Source organism: Microplitis demolitor, chromosome 6, assembly GCF_026212275.2.
Source record: "Microplitis demolitor isolate Queensland-Clemson2020A chromosome 6, iyMicDemo2.1a, whole genome shotgun sequence".
NCBI lineage: Eukaryota > Metazoa > Arthropoda > Insecta > Hymenoptera > Braconidae > Microplitis > Microplitis demolitor.
Window position 1 is genome coordinate 7,679,483 of NC_068550.1, and position 22,838 is coordinate 7,702,320.

The following is a 22,838-nucleotide window of genomic DNA, read 5'->3' on the forward strand; positions in this document are numbered from 1 at the left end:
ATCTCATAGTTCGGATTGAGGATTTTGAGTACTACAGTTACTTCCTGAGCGACAAATAAAACATCAAAGCAATTGAGGCTTTTGAGGACTAAACTAGAATTTGTTTTTTGACTCGAGTCGAACTTGAATCATGTTTTAATTTTGACTCGGATATATAAAATATGTATGTAAATTTATGTATGTTTAAATAAAATTTTGTTGTTATAAACCACGCCTTAGATCCCCTAGGGTGTGTATATAAGGAAATGCATTGCATATTAGAGATGCGAAAGCTCCCTGGCGAGTTTATTATTAGGGCTGCACCCTATACATGGCCGCACCTTGACGACACTTGCACGCTTTAATCACACATATAAATATAAATACATACATATATACATATACATTACAAATCTAAAAAAAAAATTGTTTTTTGTTTTACTTAACAATGTTTAAATAATTGCTGGTATTGATTCGTAGAAAAATTTATTTAATTAATTTGTTGTTTGACCTCGAATAAGCCAACAATCATAACAAGGCGCCACCTTTTTGTTTATTTAATTATTTTTATTATATCCCTAAGGACAATCTACACTTGATACACATTCCATTCAACTAAATGCGACTACTTTTTATCAACTTTATTTTATTTATTCCTCACGATGAAAAAAAATCTATATATAAAATCAGCGGACGGGATTTGAACCGCGTACTTGAGACATTAATAAAAGAAAATATATTTTTTATGCAATTAAAACTTCTAAATTGATAATTATAACGATAAAAAGTTTATCTGTAATTATAATTATTATATAAATTTAAATGTAATGAGAAAAGTTTAGTAGCATGATGAGCTTTCAAAGCTATTAAAATTGTAGTAGTAGTAGTTTTTAAATAAATCCTACAAGCGGAAGACTCCAGAGACACTTATTCGCTCGGGTCACGAACCTTAGGCATTCGAGGTAGACTTGCATACCAAACGTTTTACCTTTACTCATGTATTTCTTTTTTTACTTTTAGTTTTAGTTTATTTTATTTGCTGTAGACACTACTATTATCCTTTCTGTTCTTTCATCGGATAACTTAACGAGGACGAAATTAAGGAAACTAAAAATACATGCTAAATGTTGTGTTACTGTTTGATTGCCAATATCGCGGTAAGTATTCAAGATAAACAGGCATCATTTATGGTCATTAGAAAGGAAATTTAATTACCTACAACTTTTTATCTGATAAAAAATGTCGTAGAATCAATTTTCTCGACGTTACAGCCCTGTATATATAACTAGATCATTTTTGTGGAAAATGATACTGAATTTCGACGTCTACTAATTTTTTATTTTTTTCAAACTGATAAACTATAAAAAAAAAAAAAGTATTTGGAAAAATTGCACCCGTAGTTTTTTCAATTTTCTACTTATGCATTTTTTAAGTTTTTATTTTTTGTAATTGATTTTTTGAGAAAAAAAAATCCGAAAATTTTTAAGTGTCTGTTAACTTCAGGATCATAGAAAATGAAATTTTTCAAGACTTAAACTTAATTTTTTTTTTGAACTATCAACTTTTTGAAATGTTCAATGAAATCAAAATTATCTTCAGCGTTGTTTGACTCAAAGTTCAGAAAAAAAAAATTTGACATTTGTTAGAAATATGAATAAAAGAAAAAAGAAGCATTTCAAATGTTTTTGTAGATATTTCTTTGAGAGATTATGATCCGAGATTACAAGGTATAAAATATGTACACAAATGCCGCTTCCTACATTTCCCGTGGCGTGGGTCACGGCTGATTTGCGCCAAAAAAAAATAAACAATATATATATATATATATATATATATATATATATATATATATATATATATATATATATATGTATAATTATAAAAAGTAGTATAGGATATATAAACATTCCTATAAAAATGAAAAAAAGAACAAAGAAAAAAAATAAGAGTGAGAATGGAAATGAGCGTGACGTAGACGGGGGTCATGGTTGCCTCGCGGAAATATATACTCCAGTGCTATAGATTGTAAGCGAATGTCAGTGAGATAATAGTTGTGAGTTAAAAGAACTGAGAGAGATGGCGCATCTGTTGTTGGAGGTTATGTCAGAGGGCACCGTCCAATAAATCTGTCTGCTCGAGTCGAGGAAATGGAAAGTCAGTGTCTTGAACGAGTTTGCGTTTATTCTTTACTTGTACTTGTATTTATACATATATATATATACGCCAACACTTTTATTGTATATATTCTTCTCGGTTTAATATAGGCGTGTGCTTGCCGCACTGACATATTAAGATTGCTCATGATGATAACTGATGCATAAAAGACACTCATAAAAACACTTCCGCAACAAAAATTTTTTTTTAAACGAAAGGTGGAAAGGTTGTAGTACTTTTTTCAAATTTGTTCTCCTTATTCACTTTTAAAAAATACCGTGGAAAATAAATAGTTACTTTCAATTGATTAGTCAAGCCACAATAAATTTTTAAAAACTCCAAGTGATGAAAATTTATTGAATTTGTCAACTGAAAATTAATTTTCCTTATTTTTAATTAAAGCCATTCTCAGGCAATACCCCCCCCCCACTCCTACTTTTTAAAAATATCCAACAACTCAATTGTAATGACTGTATTAAGAATTTGATAATTAATCAAAAATAAGTAAAAGCATTAATTGAAAAAGGCTACACAATTACAATTCCGCCGACATAGATTTTTCAAAAAAGTATTTACAGTTATCAATTAGGAGTTAAACAAAATTTGTTAAATAAATTTCAGTACAATTTTCATGTCAACATCATAATTTAAAATGTCAAATTTTCGAGATTAAAATCTATTTACTAAATTTCGTTTAACTCCTAATTGATAACAACTGTGACTAATTTTTTTTTAAATCTGCACTGCGAAATTGTAACTGCGATATTCTATTTTCAATTAATGCTTTAATTTTTGTGAAATTAATTATCAAAATTTGAATACTGTTTTGACAATTCAGTCATTGAATATTTTGGAAAAGCGGGCCCTGTTCAAGAATACCCGGCTGCCCAATTTCAAAACACAGTAAGCTGCAAATTTTTCAAAATCGATTTTTTAGTATTTTGAGTTCCAGTAAGGTTTTGTGAACATGATTCTATACATATTTCAAAAATTTTATTTTTGTCAGTTACTATGTTTTAAAATTGGGCAGCCGTACCCTTAAGAATCTATTAATTTCATAAACTGCAGTTCTAAATTGATAGCAATTAAAATTTTTAATTATTCAATTAAGTAATTAATTAATAATAAATCTCATGAATAAATATTTTGTTGTCTCTTTAATGAAATTAAAAAAAAAAAGAGTAATGAATTAAATTGCAAATTAAAAAAATCCAAATAACCGTAAAATCGTGAAAGTTTATATTGAAGATAAAAAATAGCAATGTTTATTGACAAATAAATTAACATGTACCACTGACCTAAAACACGATTTATCTAGTACTCGATAATTTTCCAAGCGTATTAAAATTCATCAATCATTAAATAATTATTTTTTAAAGTTAATAAATTACAAAAAAAAAAAAAAAAAAAAAAAAAAAAAAAAAAAATAGCTGTCACACAGACTACTTAAAAAATAATAAATAATATTTAAAGTAATAATATATATTGGCAAGAGGTGTCAAAAAGGGTTTTAGGGTCATGAGTGTTAGCAAGATAATGAAGATAAATTGTTGGTATATAAAATGATAATAAATCATGAGCTTTGAATCTCGAACAATTTTCCACACTCATCAATTGTCATTTGCATTAGTAATAGATCTACTCGTATTTTATTCTATATATATATATATATATATATATATATATATATATATATATGAGTAAGCAAACCAGTGAATTTAATATTCTTCTAACGGGTTTTAATTCTCAACGTTCCAGTGACCTCAAAATTTTATGAATCAACACCTCTAATCATCCTTTTTTTTTTCCTTTAATATTTCACATATCATTCATTAATTTTATTTCGAAAATTCTTGGACAATATCAACGTGACAAAATTTTATTTGCTTACGAGAATTATTTATAACATCATTTTATGTCTTTTACTTATTTATGCATCTCATTAAAATATTTTTTAAATAAATTATCATTCGAAATTAATATAAATTAAAATTTATAAATTTTCATAATAAAAAAATTTTTTTTTTGAGGTTAGCAGAATTTTTCAGCTGGAATGTTAATTAATTTTTTGCTACTTGGTTATATAATTAACTATTACTGCTAATTTTTTTGGGTTTTTTTAAGTGAATCAATGACATAAATCGTTGATTTTAATATTTTAATCACTAGTTATGAAAATAAATTTTGCGTAACCATTCGCTCACTTGGAAATTTTGACGTTAGGTCACGGCTTGAAAAATGACAAAAAAAAGTACTGAAAGAATTTTTAAAGTCTTTTCACAAGTGAACCAATTAGTCAAAACCATAATTTTATGACTTTGTAAAAAATTTCCATTAAAAAACAAGAAAATACAATCTTTCAAGAATGTGAGGTTACAAATTTTTTTTCATTATTACATTTTTTTTTAATGTAAGCGAAAAAAAACTCTGCTTACAACAAATGTAATTTAAATTCATTTGACAAAAAAATGATACAATAAATTGCGGGTTTTGACAAAAAAATATATTTTAATAAATTGACGGTTGCCGACTCTAATTTTATTAAAAAAAAAAAAAAAAGAAAAAAAAATGCAAGATAAAAATGATGTTTAACACGCACTCAGTTGAGTTTGAAAAAATGTAACATTCCTGCACGCATTCGCATTCACTGCGTCTCGGTAGTCAACACCGCGTGATCTCAGCTTAATTTATAGCCACTCAACTAAAAGGAAGCTTAAGTTAACTCAGATAACACATAATTTCCTCCCCCTCAATTCATTATGAAAAAATATTTTCCGTCTATTAAAAAAATAAAAAAAAAGCCTATATTCTGCAATAATTTTTTTTTTTTACTACACCCACTGACCTAATTTCCCCTTCGGTTTCATGTAATTAAATTTTTTTACGGCTGATTTTATTTTTTTATTCCACGATCACGTCATGCATTTCGATCGCGATAATAAAAAATAATAGGGGATTCGAAACCATGATCGTGGTTCTGAAAGTTTAAGAGATGAGAGAGTCTATCCGGTTTTTTGGTGTCAGGTCAGTTATAATTCGAGGCCAAAGTCACAGCTAACACTATATACTCTATACTTAAATGCGCTAGTGAGATTAAATAATAATCTGACACCCTATTATCTCTCGTAGTAAATTATATTTTTTTTTATTTTTAATCCTTACCGTAGATGAAAACTATGCAATAATTTATATACCCTAGATTTGTTGTGCAATATAATTATGACTAACATTCGATTATAAGATATTACGTCAATCTTGAGAAATTTATCGATTTAATAAATAAAATTATTAATTAATTTATTTAAAAAAAAAAAAAAAAAAAATGCATGTATAATTTGTTAATTTTTAATTTTAGTATCTAGCTCATTGAATCCTTGAGCTAGATTTATTTATACATCTATATATTGTTTTTGAAAGTTGTGATGAGTAAAGGCTACAAGTTTTTTTGTTTTGTTTATTTAACTTTTTTTAATTTTTAAAAAAATTCAAAGTTGAATGTGACCATTGGAACGAAAATTTAAATTTCTATAAGTTTCATAAGAATCAAAAGCTATACAGAGTCAATAATATATAAGATACATCGATTTTGACATTGAGTTCGATTAATTAAATTAGTTTTTTGAATATTTTTGATAAGGGTTGAAACAGTTGTTTTTTGGCACTATTTTATTTCCGGTTAATTTTAGAGAAAAAATATAAGAGACCTTTTTTGTAGAACAAAAAATTTTCTATCCGATCGTATTTAAACATTGAAAGACAGCTATAAAGAGATTTAATACAGAAATTTGTAATGTATATAAGGTAAAAGACATAGTACCCGATCACTCTATGTATTTGTATATCTATATTTAGTAAAATTTAGTAAACAGATATAAAAATATAGTGATCGTGTACTAGTTCCTTGATCAGGTGCTGAGTCTTTTATCTTACAATAAATATTTTTAAAAATTAATAAATTTATTTTTTAGAAATGATTAACTTCCATTTGATCCGTGAGAAAAAATTCATACGATCTTTTTCATAGATCATAAAATTTACTATGCAATCGTTTGATCAACTGATGAAAAGGATTGAAATCTACAACTTTTGTTGAAAATTTTTCATCACAACAAAAGATCACATATGGAATTCAAGGATTAGAAATATTAATTTTGAATTCATAAGTAAGCAATAAATTATACATACAAACAAAATTTAAAAAAAAATAACAAACAACACCAAGGTAATTATTTAAAAATTCAATGTTTATGTAAAAAAAAAAAAAAAACTATAAAAGTCAAGGAAGTATTCAAATAAAAGGCATTTTAAAATTACCATTGAACTTGATCAATGACCGGCAATCAAAAATACCTATACCATGAATAATAATATCTTTGCGCTTAATATAATTTTATGCTAATTTATTTTTTATTATGTCATAATTCATCTATTCAATCAATATTTCAACATTTTTTTCACTTGAAAAAAAAAAAAAAATATATATATATATATATATATATATATATATATATATATATATATGTGTGTATATAAATAACACGCCAACAAAAAAAAAATTAATAAATGTTGAGTGTGAATTAACGTAATGATAAAAATCACGATTTCTATAAGATATAAAATTATAAAAGATGTCAAGACCTCGAAAAATAAAATATATAATTATTTTTCTTTATTATTTATTTACTTAAATAAAACAAAAAAAAAAAATCTTAAGTGGAAAGAAATTTTTTATTCATTTTACTCAAGTAAAATATATATATAATAATAAGTGTATGAGTAAGTACATTGATCGGCGATAATAGTTTAATTCACAGGATGGCATCCCGATGACGCCAGCGACGTTTAAGATATCGTCGGTCCTCGGGCAGCTTTTACTCCGGTGTCCTTCGGTAAGGATCGAGTAACAGTTATAGTAAGTAACGCATTTACTGTGCAATTTATATATCCGTTAAAACCACTAGACACTAGCTGGCTATGATTAGAATTCTATTTTTAACTTTAACACTTTTATTATTCATTTTTAATAGTAATTACGAAAATTGTCATCTTTTTTTTTTTTTTTTTTTTTTTTTTTTTTTATCAAGACATTAATGACAATTATTTACTTGTCACCGTGAGAATTTTATTTCTCATAAAAACATTTATTAATTTTTTTTAATACTTATACTCGAATTGATAAAAATTCTATTAAAATATCTAAAAAAATAAGTATTGAAAATGGCTGCTTTAAAATTCATCACTTGGGATTTTTATAACATTTTTACTAATAAAGTATTTCGAAAATATATGAAAACATATTTTTTATAGATTCTATAGAAGTGAATCAATTGAATAAAAATTTAGTTTTTGGAATTCTGTTGTTTTTTTGGTAAATAAATCTAAAAAATAAATATTTAAGATGGCGGCTTCTAAATTCATCACTTGGGATTTTCATAAAATTTTGGTTAATAAATTATATAAAAAATATGTAAAAACATATTGTTCACGGATTCTATAGAAGTGAATCAATTGAATAAATATTTTATTTCTGGAATTTTGTCGATTGTTTGGCATATAGAAAAAAGAACTGTACAAAAACTTTGAGCTTAGAATTCATCACCTGAAATTTTGTAAATTTTTTTGCACATTATCTATTAATTGAACGATTTCTATATATTTTTTATAAATTCAAAAGAAATATTTAAATTAAATGAAGACAAACTTCAAGAAATTTCATTAATTTTCACTCAAGAAAATTTTAAGGTTAACAAATAAGAAAAAATTTCTCCACTTGCAACATTTAAAGAAAATTGCTTAAAAAGCTATTGCTCAGAAAATCATGATTTAAAATTTTTACCTTGTATGCAAATGAAAAAATAAATTAAACCGTAAATTTTTTCAATATAACAATAAATTATTTTATAAATCGATAATAATTTTTATTAAAAAATAATGAGGTTAGAAAATAATTTCTCTTGTCCTGTAAATAGTGTATATTACTATGTATTACACATGTATTTTATCGTGAGAATTTATATTTAATAAAAAGCTAGTAATCATTAAGAGTAAAAAATAAATACTTAGACGTGATTTAAAATGATATGAAGCAATCAGGATAATTAACAGATGTATGTAAAAATAATAAAAAAACGATTTGATTTATAATGATAATAAGATATAAAAAATATTATCATGTAATCATAATGTAATTTAAAAATATTATTATCTTAGGGTTAAGATAAATAAATAAATAAATAAAGTTGCAATCATCCGTCTAATCTACTTAGCGTCTCCATTAAGTAAAGGGTATATACGCGTGCACACGGAAACGACAACGTAATAAGACACGCCCGTTCCACGCATATACTAGTGAATTAGATACTATATATATATTTATATACATGCATACATGTAATATGTATGACGAAGTATAGACGATAGGACAAATGCAAGTACGTTAACACTGTACTGTAAATAAAAATTAAGCAAGCAATCAAGGGAAAGGCGCCCGATATGCCGAGTAAGGTCAGGGTGTGCACGCACGCGTGTAACCGCTTATAGACATTTGAGCACATGCATCACCAGCTCAACAGTATGGTTTAAAAAAAAAAAATAATAAATAAATAAAAGGTAAGTATAAGAGAGTAAGAGAGATAGTAGATGGACTCTTGGAATGCCATTACAAATACTTTAATACACTAGTTGAGACAAAGAAATTATTATTTTTTTTTCTTTTTTTTTTAGAAATAACTAATTTTTTTAAATTGTGGTTTAATTAATTCTATTAAATTTATATATTTTGTTTCTTTTAAAACTGAAAATCTAAGAAAACTTTTTATTTTTTAGTTATAAATTTTGGAAACAAATTTTTTCTAATTGTCAATGAAAATTTTGGGATTTTAATTTTAAAAATACTGAGTTACTTTTTTAATAACAGAAATTAAATTTAAAAATAAAAATTTTTCTATAAAATTCAAATTTGAAAAATGAAAGTTTTAATTACAATTATTTAAATTAGAATTTTAGAATTTCTAGCGCAAGATAATGAAACTTTTAGTCTGCTGAATTTATTTCAAAATATCTTTAAAGTTCACTTTCAAGAAATTTTTCGTTTCTAAATAGCAGCAGTAAAAATAAATAAAATAATTTTTTTAAAAAAACTTAGAAATTGTTTATGATTGTCATGGTTATTATTACTATTACTATTACTACTAGTATTATTATTATTATTGTTGTTATTTATTATTATTATAATTATTGAGAATATAGTGTGTAAGAGAGAGCGTGGATCGCAATGCAACGCAGAAGCAGTATAAAACAAGCTGCCATACATGGGGCGATCGTCAGCGACGTACAAGACTTGAGGGTATACTACTATACGCACACACTGAAAATGCAACACATATTCTAAGTATATATTGTCTGTACTAGTCAGACAGCCCCTGTTATACTCACTATCCTCATAGAATCCTTAATTTATTTTATTTTATATATATGAAATTATTTTTACACGCAGCTTTTAACATTTAAAACTTTTCATCACAAGATTGATGAATAAAAAATTATTATTTTAAGATCGGAATTTATGATTTATTTTTTATTTAACGCTTTAAATATTTTAACTTCAGTATGATATCAAAGTATTGATAACGGTTGGTTTTTTATAAAAATTTAGTATGCAATTTTGATTTGACTAGAAATTGCGGGTGTTAATGCAATTTTAAGAGTCTAATCAACTTTTTTAAAAAAGTGGATAGAAGTAGCTTGAAGATTCCAAAATTTTGAATAGAATCATCTACTACTCATTGTAATTCGATCAGTCAAAATAAATTTTCAAAAATTTTTAAAAAATTTTGAGATTTAATTGCTTATGATTGAAGACAATTTGAAAATTAAATAATTTTTTTACACTAAATCTGATTTGTGTAGCACCGAAATTATCAAATTCTGCATAAGATGACCTACAGTTTCTTTCAAATTGACCACTAAAAAGTATTTTTTTAAAATATACTAAAAGCTTAATCTCAAATTTTTTTATTTTTGTTTTTCCATGAAAACTTCTATGGCAAATAAATTTTTTTCATCAAAACAAGTCAATGTATCTTATAGATTATTAAATTTCACATAAAAAAAGTCGATTTTATTTAATCCGATCTTTTAAAAAATTTTATATCATTGGAAAAAAAAAAAAGATGATTCTGATGACTGAAATTGATAAAATAAAGATTGGAATTTATGATTTAAATTTTATCGAGGAATATTTTAACGCCTTTATAACTTGCAACTAACAACAACAACCACATCAACAACAACAATAATGATGATAATAATAATATATATGAAAAATAATAGTAAAAATAATAAGAAAATAACTTGAATACAAATTACTCATGCATCAAGTCTATTCCGTCAGAATATTCACGCTCCACCTTTATATATATACATATATATATATATATATATATATATATATATATATATATATATATATAATATTGAAGTATACAAATGAAGTATGCAGCTTGTTGAGAGGATCTAATGGACACTGATCGATTTATGAATAAATCGATTGCCCCTGACATGAACGTCAATCATTTACACACTTGATTACGATAAATTGCAATTATCCTCAATAGTAAAAGAAAAATTATAACCATTTTTTATTTCGAAAGTACCTTAACAATTAAATTTAAAAAATTATAAAGTAGAAAGTGACATAAGCGGTCAAAAAAAAAAAATAATGAAAAAAAAGAATATTATTTTGAAAGTAAATTTTTAAGGTTAACCGGGGTCAGGCATCGGCAGCACAAAAGTACGTAAGAATGTTGAAATGTGTCACTCAACGTATGTAAGTACATATATATGTATATGTATATGGATATAGAGAGAAAGAATAAAAATAAATAACCTATAGAGTAATAGAGATAAGTTTATTGAAGTATTTTAAGATGCGGGTCAGAGTGTCTGGTAAGATCGATGGTTTACAATTGAGTTCACCCGGTAGCTGGTTAATAGGAATTTTGCTTGTGTAGGCGACAGTGAAAGCAGGCAATAGTATTACTCAATATACCCACATTCAATGTAACAACATATTTAATGCAATAAATTTAAAGAAAAAAAAATTACATTATAAATTTTCTTAACATTTTTAATAGTGACTTTTTATATATTATAACATTTGCACATTCTTGAGATTTTGGTATGAAGATTTAGTACTATATGCAAATATTTCTACGGAAAACGGCTTAAGATTTTTTCAAAATTTCCTCCTAAAAAGTATTTATATATATCATTGAAAATTAATATAAAAATTACACAGAAAAAAAAGTTATCGAGTCAAGAAAATATTTTGGAAGACAAATGTTTTCGGATTTTTGGAGCCAAGAAAATTTGTTTTGGTCAGAAAAGATTTCTACTTAATTTGAGAAAATTGAGGTTTTAAAAAGAACCCAGGAAAACGGAGTTTCAGCTCAGAAATTGAAATGAAATTTTTGACATCTCGATAGCGTAGTTTATACAAAAAATTTCAGTTAAACTTTTTAGATTTCTTATACGTAAAATTAAAGCTGCTATTTTACATCGTTAATATGTAATTTCACGTGTGGAAGGGAGCAAAAAACTGAAATGAAATCTTTTATGTATATTAGATGTCATCAAAAATGCTTTAATTTGACTGTTGGTTGAGCTCGACTGGCTGTTTGAGAAATTTCTTGAATCAAAAACAATAACTTTCATTCCAGAATCTTTTTTTTCAGTATCCGATAGTTTATTTTTTGGCAATTAATTGACAATTTGACTGTTAACTAAATTTTTTTGTCAAAATCAGCTCACTTGATCTTTAAGACTATTAAATTTTCTGTAAAATAGCCTATAATTTTTTGAAAATTGATCCACAAAAAAAATTTTTATAATCCATTAATAATTAAATTTGAAACCACAGTTTTTTTTTAATGATTAATCAAAATTTTGACGGTTAAAAAATTATTTTTTGTGAAAACGAAATTTTTTTTCTTATATGTTATCAAATTCTACATAAAATAGCCTACGAATTTTGTGAAATCGACCCACAGAATGAATTTAAAAAAAACGATCAAAATCTTAATTGTTTGCATGTATATCTAATTGTAATTTTGAACTTGATATATATGTTTGAGGGTATTGCTAAAATATTTTCTATTATTTCCGAGACCTGCGCATACATGTCTGTTTAAAAATACGTAAATTCGTACGCGAAGAATTTACAATCGTAAAATAACTATTTAAAAAGTTGAGACAGAAAAAAAAGGTATCGGTTTGTCATGAAAATTTCAAAGAGAAAGTCCTGAGTTAATTTATCGTTAAAAAAAAAATAAAAATAAGAATGAAGGAGGATATAATAAAGGTTTGAGGGTTCGAGTGTAGACATCACGGCTCGTTGGACGAACCGAAGAATCCGCAATCTCAGGTGACAACTTTCTTCAAGGTCCAACCTACCGGATGGTCGAGGACGATACAAGTCTGGTATGTATTTTAAAACCGTGTATACTGGACTGTATTGTATGTATTGGTGGTATCGCCGTCTCGCAAGAGGATACCGCGAGAGGAGATCCAAAGATTCACGACTCGTCCGAGCGTTATTATGGGAAACGCTAAGTATTTATCTTAGAAAGTAAGGCAACGGTTGCTTTATTATCTTTCTTTAGTTATATTAGTGCTTTGTATAGATTCATATATATGTATATATATATATATATATATATATATATATACATATAAATGGAGGCGAGATGTTGTTGTGATGAACGGACGGTTATTATTTTTATTTTTATTTTTATAAAAATAAAGATAAAGAATAAGACAACGGGAGGTTTCGCTCCAATTACAAAATCGTTCAATCGATTAAATATATTTTATTGTGTGACTCAGATATATATCTGGTATCGGGTACGAGATACCTTCTGATCGATTAATAGAAAAAATCAATCATTCAGGTCATATTTATTATCAAAGTCTATAAAACTTATTTTTTTTCTTTAAATTATTGAATTTTAGTCAATATCGAAATTTTGAAATTAACGTCTTGACTTTAATCAATGGGTCAATTGATAGAGTAAAAATTTTTGGTGATGAAATTTTAATTTTGACTTTTAAAAAAAATTATAAAAAATATTGAAGAAAATAAAAAAAGTAAATTTTGATGTTATATATATATTATATATTAAACTATACGTTTATAAAATTAAATATAACAAGTAAAGTGGTATAGTAGGAAATAGGATGGCAAATGGCTATCACGATGACCATGCGAGATAACATTCAGGTAGACACGCAATAACTGGGTCGTTGTTACTACTAAAGAACTTGAGTCCAATTATTGATTATTATTATCTCTCTCTTTCAATTTACTTCAATTATGCTTTTGCAGACTCACTTTTATAATTATTACACTGACCCATTTACCAATTATGATTTTTATATCTCAAACTCAAGCAATCTACTCATTTCATAATATTATTAACCAACGAAAGGGAAAGAAGATGAGACACATATTTAATAGTGTTATAGCTCAACCACTGACAATTAGTTTAACCTTGAATTTAGCAGAGCGGAAATACAACTATAACAGCAACAATAACAACTCTAACTACTTTCTCTCATCGTTACATTATATTAAATGTAACGTTAAGTCTAGAGTCAGATATCACTAGACTTAGATCTAGGTTTAACTCTATACTACTTTGTTCATTATATTTATATACATATATATTATGAGTTTAAGAAATTTTATTACGCAACATTACACCACAATAACCTACTTCCGCTAATATATATGTATACATATATATATGTATGTAACAGAGCATAATTTTGCAGCTGCATTTTTTTTGCTCTCTATTTAAAATTATTTAGCATTCATTAAGAAAAAAAAAATGTTCTCTTACTACACAAGGTAAAAAAATTACGGAGAACACGGGTTAAATTCGAATTTGTTTTTTTCTATTTAATCTCTTTAGAGTAAAATTCACTAAAACGGAAGTTTATTTTAGCATTAAAATTCTAGATTAGAGTGGATGCAGACAGAAATAAAATCTGTATCACCCCGAAATCACTCATTTGAAAGAAATTCCTTATTGACAGTATACGAAGTGATTTTTTTTTTATAATCTAGAACTCCGAGTGATAGAGTGACTTTGAATTGCAATTTCGTATTTTCTCTTAATTCACTCCCGATTTTTAACACCAGCCTTTAAATAAATTTGAAATATCGGATATTAAGTGATATTGTCATATAAGAGAAAAAAATTATTTTTGGCATTTATTGTTATTATTTCATTGAACATATGTATCTATATACACTGTAAAAAAATTTTGAGTCTGCTGTGTGGTGTGAAAGATTTGGTGTAAAAATTTTCTACACCGCCGGTGTGAAAGTTACACATAGCACAGTGTTAAATTTTTGGCCGTGTTAACTAGAACGATCAAATCACCAACGGTGTAAATGTTAAATACTTGTGTTAAAAATGCTTCTTTTGATGATTCACACCAAAAAATTTCACACCTTCCATTCGCAGAGGACGCTGCGTAAAGTCCTCGAGGATTATTTTCACACAAAAAATTTTTACAGTGTATATACAGTATATATGTATATATATCGAATATATAAATTTGGGTGTGGATGCCTCTTTTGTAGTCTATTAAATTTCTTAATAAATTATGTCAGTGAATTTTTGTGTAATCAAAATTTCGAAAGACAAACTAGTGATTGAACTAAAAAATTTGAATTGATAATTGTGATAAAAAAAATTTTTTCATTATACCTTCGACGATTACTTGTTTTTTATTTCTACTTGTGAATTGTAAACTAATAAAAAGAAGTGTAAATAAATAAAAGTTTATCCATGTTTGTGTAAATTTATTTAATATAAAAAAGACAATTGAGATCAAAGATAGACTTCCGACCGTGAATTTTTATTGCTCATGGGCTTAAGAAATCAAGGTACATTATTTTTAGATACGTATTTCTTGACATTGAAATTTATTAGGACAGTCTAAATTTTTTTTATCCAAACCTATATATATATTTTTTTAAAAATCGATTTTATTTAAATTCATTAATTTTTTTATTTTAAAAATAGTTTTTGCTTGAAATTCTTGTACCGAAATAAAAATGTAGGTCAATAAAATATAAAAAAATTTTAATTTGATGAAAATAAATAATAAATGTTACATACTTTTATTTATTTAAATTGGTATTATCTAGTACTTGTATATTATATATTATAAGTAGTACAAAGTGTAGAGTTTAATACACTAAAAATGCCTAAGGCTGATAATTCGTGGCATTTGTAAATGTTTAATGTATTAAATCTCTTAAAAGTTAAAACTAGACAGCTGTGAGAAGTGAGAATCCTCATAATGTACATTATTTATACGAGAACATGAATTATAAATAATTATATACGTATGCAAGTACCGTTTTTAATGTCACTAATATATATTAATCGTGTCACATGATTAATTGTTACCAAGTAAAAAAAACAAAAAGGTAAATTGTCTAATTACTCTTATTAATTTATTTCATCTTCAAATCAAAAGGTCAAAATTATTATTTTTAATTACTGCTTATGGTTAATTTTTTTCAATATTAATGAAAAATAGTTAAGCTACCCTTTATGCATTAGCCCATGGCCTTTGAGTAATTTATTCCGAGTATAGAGAGTAATTATATCGAACGGTTTATTTTATGTTTTTTTTTATTGCTTCCCACGAGAGTGAGAAATCGAGTGCACTTTCTTATTAACCTTAAGATATTTCATATTTTATTATATTTTTAATGTTTTATGGAATAATTAATTTTGTGTAATGGGCTACTCATTTTTTTATGTCATGTTTATGACGAGATTTTACTTTTTTAATTTTAAAAAAATTGTTGAGAAAGTTGATGAATGTGATTTTATTTTTTTCGGTAATTAATTGACAATTTGACTAGAAAATAAAGTTTTTTTATAAAATTAAATTTCTGTGGCTTTTAGTCCATTATATTCTGGGTAAATTGGTCGGCGATTTTTTAAAAATTGACTCACAGAAAGTAGTTTTATACATCGAGAAAGAAAAATTTAAAAATTCAAAATTTTTAATTATTGGTAATTAATCGACAATTGAACTATCAAATTAAATTTTTCAACTAAATCGACCAAGTGCACTGTCTAGAATATTAAATTCAACGTAAACTGACCTACAATTGTTTCCAATAAATTCTACAGAAAGCATTTTTATTAATGAATAAAAATAAATTTCGAAATGTCAACTTTTCATTTTGTAACAATTAATCGACAATTGGACTATTATATTAAATTTTCCAACTAAATCGACCAAGTGTACAGCCTAGAATATTAAATTCTACGGAAAATGACATAAATTTTTTTTAAATAAGTTCCTCAAAAAGCATTTTTATTAATCAACAAAAATAAATTTTAAAATGGCAATTTATCATTTTATGACAATTAATCAAAAATTGGACTATTAAATAAATTTTCTCGACAAAATCGATTTGGTGTAGCATCTAGAGTATTAAATTTGACGTGAAATGACCTACAACTTTCTAAAAATTGACCCACGGAATACAAAATTTCTACTAAAACTTTCCGCGCATCTTCCAAATAAATCACGTCCGTGCATAAAATTACTCAAGGAAATAAGTACCTCGATATTTTGCATCTGAAAAAAGGTTAAACAACAGTAGCAACAGAACTCGAAACCTACAAACTTTAAGACTAAAACCAAAGTATTAACTCGAGAGTGAGTACATTCGGAACAAGAAACGCATAAAATGCGTGCATACTGTAGTACTCAGGCAGTAAAAGTTTAACTTGAGGCAACAATTGTTCCACCATAAAAAATAAAAGTTAAGGCGTAAATCATAAAATGTGAAATTACCATAAAATGTTTATTAATTTTTTTTTTTTTACAAATAAAAAAAATTTTTTTAGTATAATTTGAATATTTTGTGGTTTGAATTTAATAAAATAATTTTTTTACCGTATTTTATTTTAATATATATTATTATATATATTATAAAGGTTTTAAGAAATATTGCTAGGGTTATATATACATATACAAATACATATATACATATACGTAATAATGATAAGAATACTAAGAATGAAAAGAAGCTTGGAAGGATAACAAAGCGCCTGTCGGACAGATGTGACTAATACCCACATATGATACATATATATATATATATATATATATACATTGTAGAGGTAAAGGATACGAAACCCGTCAGTCGTTTTTCTGTTCAGACCACCTCCATATTAATTTCTTAAAAAAGTAACTCACATATTTTATATATATATTCATATATTAATCATCTAGTTTGTTAATTACTCAAGATATCAATTTTATTACTTTTTTATTTTGAACTATTTATTTTTGAGCTCAAAATTTTTAGATTTTATTTAAATTTTATTCAAATTCATGATATGAAATTGGGTTGACATTAGAAATAGTATTAAATTTTTTCCAAAAATTAAAACTAACTACAATTTACTTTTTTTATCAAATTGATTTCCAATCAGTAGTTTCCAAGATATTAAATTTTTAAGGCGATCAAAAGATTCGATTATGGATTTTTGGAACAGAATTATTTAATTCCTAATTTTAAAACTAATAGAGAAAAAAATTTTTGATTAGATCCATTGTGAAGATCAGATCTTTGGTTAACATTCTGTCAATGATGAATTTTAAATAATTAATTTTCGAGAGTGAATATTAAAGTCTTAAATTGAATATAACCCAGATTTAAAAAAATAAAAACTCAAATTTACTTTTGATAATAAAAAAAAAAAAAAAAAAAAATAATCGCAACAATAAACCCAACAATAAAAGACTTGAATAAAATTCGGTGAAAAGAAAAAGAGTTAATCGGTCACCGTGTCACGGTTTATTGAGAACACGTGACGATTCTCACTTGACAATTAAACTCAAAAACCCGTTAATTATTTTTTTTGCCTATATTGTGTTATAAACTGGATACAGATCCACGAGAACTCTCATGAAAAAAAATTAATAACTATTTTTAAGAAGAAGAAAAAAAACCATCAATTTAATTTAATAATAATTCTAATAATAAAGGAACCTTTAGATTATTTATTAATTTTTACTATTAGATTTAAATATAGATTATTAAGGCCAAGAATAGTATCACGTATATAAAATTGTAGAAATTATTTGCAATTGCAGGTAATGACGTAATTACAGTTATCATGACCAATAAAATTTTTTTATTATTTTTTATTGATTTAAATTAATTTTATAAAAAAAAAATTTTTCCAATTTTTTAAACTTATAGCAAATTGACTAATAGATGCCACGTTAAATAAGTCCTTACAAGGATATATTTGAACTTGAAATTAATAATTTAAAAAATAGTTTTTACTGCAAAAAAAATTAGTAATTTTTTTCAATAATCCTGAAGTTAACAGACAGTCAAAAATTTTTGGACTTTTTTTTTGCAACGAATAAAATACAAAAAAATAAAAACTGAAAATATGCACATCTGGAAAATTTAAAAAGATGTAGGTGAAATTTTTTAAAATATTTTGTTGTTTATAATTTATAATTTAAAAAAAAGTCCAAAAATTATTAAACGTTGGCTAAACTCATTATGATCCTGAAGTTGACAGACAATTAATGACTTTTTGAATATTTTTTTACAACAAATCAATTACAGAAAATAAAAACTAAAAAAATGCACATGTAGAAAATTTTAAAAACTATTGGCGCAATTTTTTCAAGTATTTGTTTTTTTTTAATTTGTTTAAAAAAAATCAACAAATGATTGGACATCGGCTAACTTCAGGATCATAAACTCAGTATCATTTTTTTTTAAGAAAGTGGTAGTTGATTAGATTATTAGATAAATTAACATGTAATTAGTGTAATAAAAAGTAATCAAAGAGAAATTGATCGATAGAACTTGTAAGCTCGTTAGGAAGTCAAGCGTGCGAGTGGTTTAATTGTTAGATTTATTAAAATTATTTTTGTTATACAATTTATAGAACTACTTGTCATGTACCTACAATTATTGTGTCAGATAAATATAAGAATATTATATATATATGAATAGTTAGTAATAATATTTTTTGATAATAAAATTAATTTTTCATTTTAACAGGCTGTTACTTTCTAAATACCCATTTTATAGGCTTGTACTAGACATTTTCTGTAGAGCATTTAATGTATAGTGAAATTTGTACTTTTTTTTTTATATAAATTAAACTATTAATAAAATACAAATTTTTTTCAATACAAAATTATCAAGACAATAAAGTTAACGAACATCTGACAATTTTTGAAACTTTGAAATCAGCAAATAAAATGTTCATAAAATAAAAATGAAAAAATGCACGTTTAGACAATTCAAAAATCAGTACATGGCTTTTTTCAAATTTTATTATTTTAATTATTCAAATTTTTTTATTTGTAATTAAAACATTATTTTATGTCTGCTACATTTCTGAGTTTGAATGTAGCAGACATGAGACAAATTTCAAATTACAAATAAACGAATTAAACAACTTAAAATATAAAAATTAAAAAAATGCACATACTTATTTTCAAATTCTATAAATGCGCATTTTTTTAAATTTTATTCTATTTTTATTTTAAAATTCTGAAAATTGACAAATGTCAGCTACGTTCACACTCATCTACATTGACCCTCATGTATTTTTTCCTTAAAACTTTGAATCTCTATATCTCCTAAACCGTTCACCCTACAGAAAAAAATAAAGACCCCAAATTTAACGTTCTATAAAAAACATTCTCACTACAAAACCGCTAAATCTAATTCTTCAGACGTCAAAATAAAAACTCCAAAAAATTTTTACAAAAATCTGCAAAATTAAAAAAAACTCCAAAACTTCAAATCCTTCTGTCTTCTAAACTATCAATTTTATCAACGTACATTTCCAAACCTTATTTGCCACCGATTAAATTTTTTTGCAAAACCATTCTTGGACCTTTCTTTTTCAAATCACTACTGACCAACTACCTATGCATTACTCCATTTTGGAGCATAAACAATTTTCGTATCAAAATTTTTCAAAAACTCTTTAAATTTTTATTTTTTCATTTACTAATTTTTGGTAACCTTAATACTTTTAAGAAGGGGTTCAAAAAAAAAAGCTTTATTTTTGTTAAGAAAATCTGAAGGTCAAGAGTTTTGCATTTTAGAGCAACGACCGCGAATAGTAAAGTAGTTGTGCGTTCTCGTGGTTGTTGCTCTTACTTTACTTACTCCTATACCTATTCGTGTACATCGAACATATATACATATATATATATATATATATATATATATATATATATATATATATATATATATATATATATATATATATATATATATATATATATATAAAGTCACGGACCTCGCACGTCTACGTCCTTGAACCACCGTCTCGAATGTCAAAAGTACGTAAACCATCCAGAGAATCTACTGAAGCCTTACACACTTCACTTAATATTATCCTGTACTATATCACTATAGTAATAATAATAATAAAAAAATATATATATCATAATAATAATAGTAATAATAATAACAATAGTACCTTTATCATCATTATAATTAATAGTAGTGATAATAATAAAAATCAAAGCACAAGAAAAAAAAATTAAATCACTTAGTAAACACTCACCGATAGAGCGATGATTATCCTTTTAATAATAATAAAAATGTTCAATGCACTTAACACACTTTTTAAACTAAATTAAAAATTTAATTAGAGGATAAAAAAATGAAATAATTGATTAGAATGAACTTGGCAAATTTTTTTAAGAAAATTAAAAAAAAAATAATAAAAAATCCCCGGTGGGGAATCGATCCGGGTTAGTCTGACTCGCGTACGGAGCGAGACCGGTGACCTGTTCGGCCGACGACTGACGCGACACTGGTTCGAGTGATCGGAGCCGAACAGCGCAACCGGACAACCGGCTCCTGCTTCGGGTGGGTACGGTTGAACTCGGTAAAGATCGGTATACAACACAGGACTTGTCGCGGTACATTTAGTTATTCTACTTTTTTTTTGTTTATACTACTTAAAAATACGCGGATTGGTAATTAAGGGGCTTAAAAGGGTGGAAAGTTATAGATTTTTTGAGGGGAGGGGGTGGAGAGGTGGAATTAAGTAAAATCGGATGTTTTTTTAAGTAGACAGGCTGGATGTGAAGATTTTTTATTAATGAAAAAGTTAATTTTTTTATTTTCAAAATTTAAAACTGTTGTAATTAATAATCCAATCAATTTTTAATTACATTTAAGGACATGTTCAAAAAGGAAATTTAATGCTCTACAAAAAAGATCTTCTTTAATTTCCTCCTAAAACTAACCGGAAATAAGATATTTTAAAAAAATCTTTTTAAAAATAAATTTCAAATAATTTGACTACTCATTTTTATTTTCAATTGCTGTAATTAATGAACAAATTTATATTTTTTATGTTTAAGGGCATTGTCGAATAGGAAAATTAATGCTCTACCAAAAAGGTCTCATAGAATTTTCTCTTAAAACTAACCGGAAGTAAGATATTTTTAAATAATCTTATTTAAAGTAAATTTCAAATAATTTTGTTACTGATTTTCATTTTCAATCGCTGTAATTAATGAACTAATCAATATTTTTCTATGTTTAAGGGCATCGCTCAATAGAAAAATTAATGCTCTACAAAAAGGTTCAAATTGAATTTTTCTCTAAAACTAACCGGAAGTAAGATATTTAAGAAAAATCTTATTAAAAATAAATTTGACTACCCATTTTTATTTTCAATTGCTGTAATTAATGAACCAATTAATATTTCTCAATATTTGAAGGCATAATTCAATAGCAAATGTAATGTCCTACAAAAAAGGTCTCATATATTTTTGTCACAAAATAAACCGGAAGTGAGTTATGGCTAAAAATTAATAAAATATTCCATCATGATCTTGACAAAAAAAAATAATTTGAATTTTTTAATTTATCATGATTTATGTATAATATGAAAATGAAAATGTAAATTGACTTGAAGTTTAAAGATCAATGCTATTATATAGTAGAGCAACAGTAGCAGTGCCGTATAATAAAATAGGTAAGAATAAAAACAATTGTTTTATCGCGAATCTACAACATCACAAGATCACTTCCGTGTTTGGTTATTCCGTGAGATAATTATGGAAATTGTTTTGACCGTTACGGGGGCGTGAGGTACACAAACACTCCCCTTATATTGAGGAGAACCAACAATTTTCGTTCCTTCAACCCGCATCATGTCTATCTACTCTCATGAGTTAAAAAAAAAAATTTTAACAAAAAAAAAAAAAAAAAAAAAAAATAAATAAAAAATAAAAATATGAAAAAATTATCAACAAAAAAGTAAAAGCATATCGCGTGTTAACCATCAATTTATTCTTAAAAATTATTAAGTGAGTCATTACCCTTATTATGTTAAATAAAAAATATTAACTCGGGACATGAATGCAGACTATTAAATTATTTTTTATTTTTCTCTAGAATCCAGAGAAAGTTTTTTTGTTATTTTTTTTTTTTTTTTTTAGTAAAGGAGAGATTTTTTAGACTTTCACGAGACAAAAAAGTTAATTTTTTTTATTTTTTATAAATTAAATTATGTAAATTTTAAATTGTAGATTGTAGAGTCTAGAGTGAAGAGTCTAGAGACTGGAACTAGAGACTGTAGACTGTA

The 22,838-nt window shown here is 25.5% G+C and overlaps 1 protein-coding gene across 3 annotated transcripts in view; it reads right to left on the minus strand.

Moving 5' to 3' along the window:
* LOC103575086 (uncharacterized) overlaps positions 1-22,838 on the minus strand; it is a 111,173-nt gene that overhangs the window by 83,294 nt on the left and 5,041 nt on the right. Inside the window, exon 1 of one of the 3 annotated variants that reach the window (XM_014439393.2) lies at positions 20,799-21,039. The exons of 1 other annotated variant lie outside the window; for it this stretch is intronic. The gene's annotated coding sequence lies outside the window, so the exon portion shown is untranslated. Of the gene's footprint in view, positions 1-20,711; positions 21,040-22,838 lie in introns of those variants that run through there. One more of the 3 variants, XM_053740128.1, reaches the window with a different exon arrangement.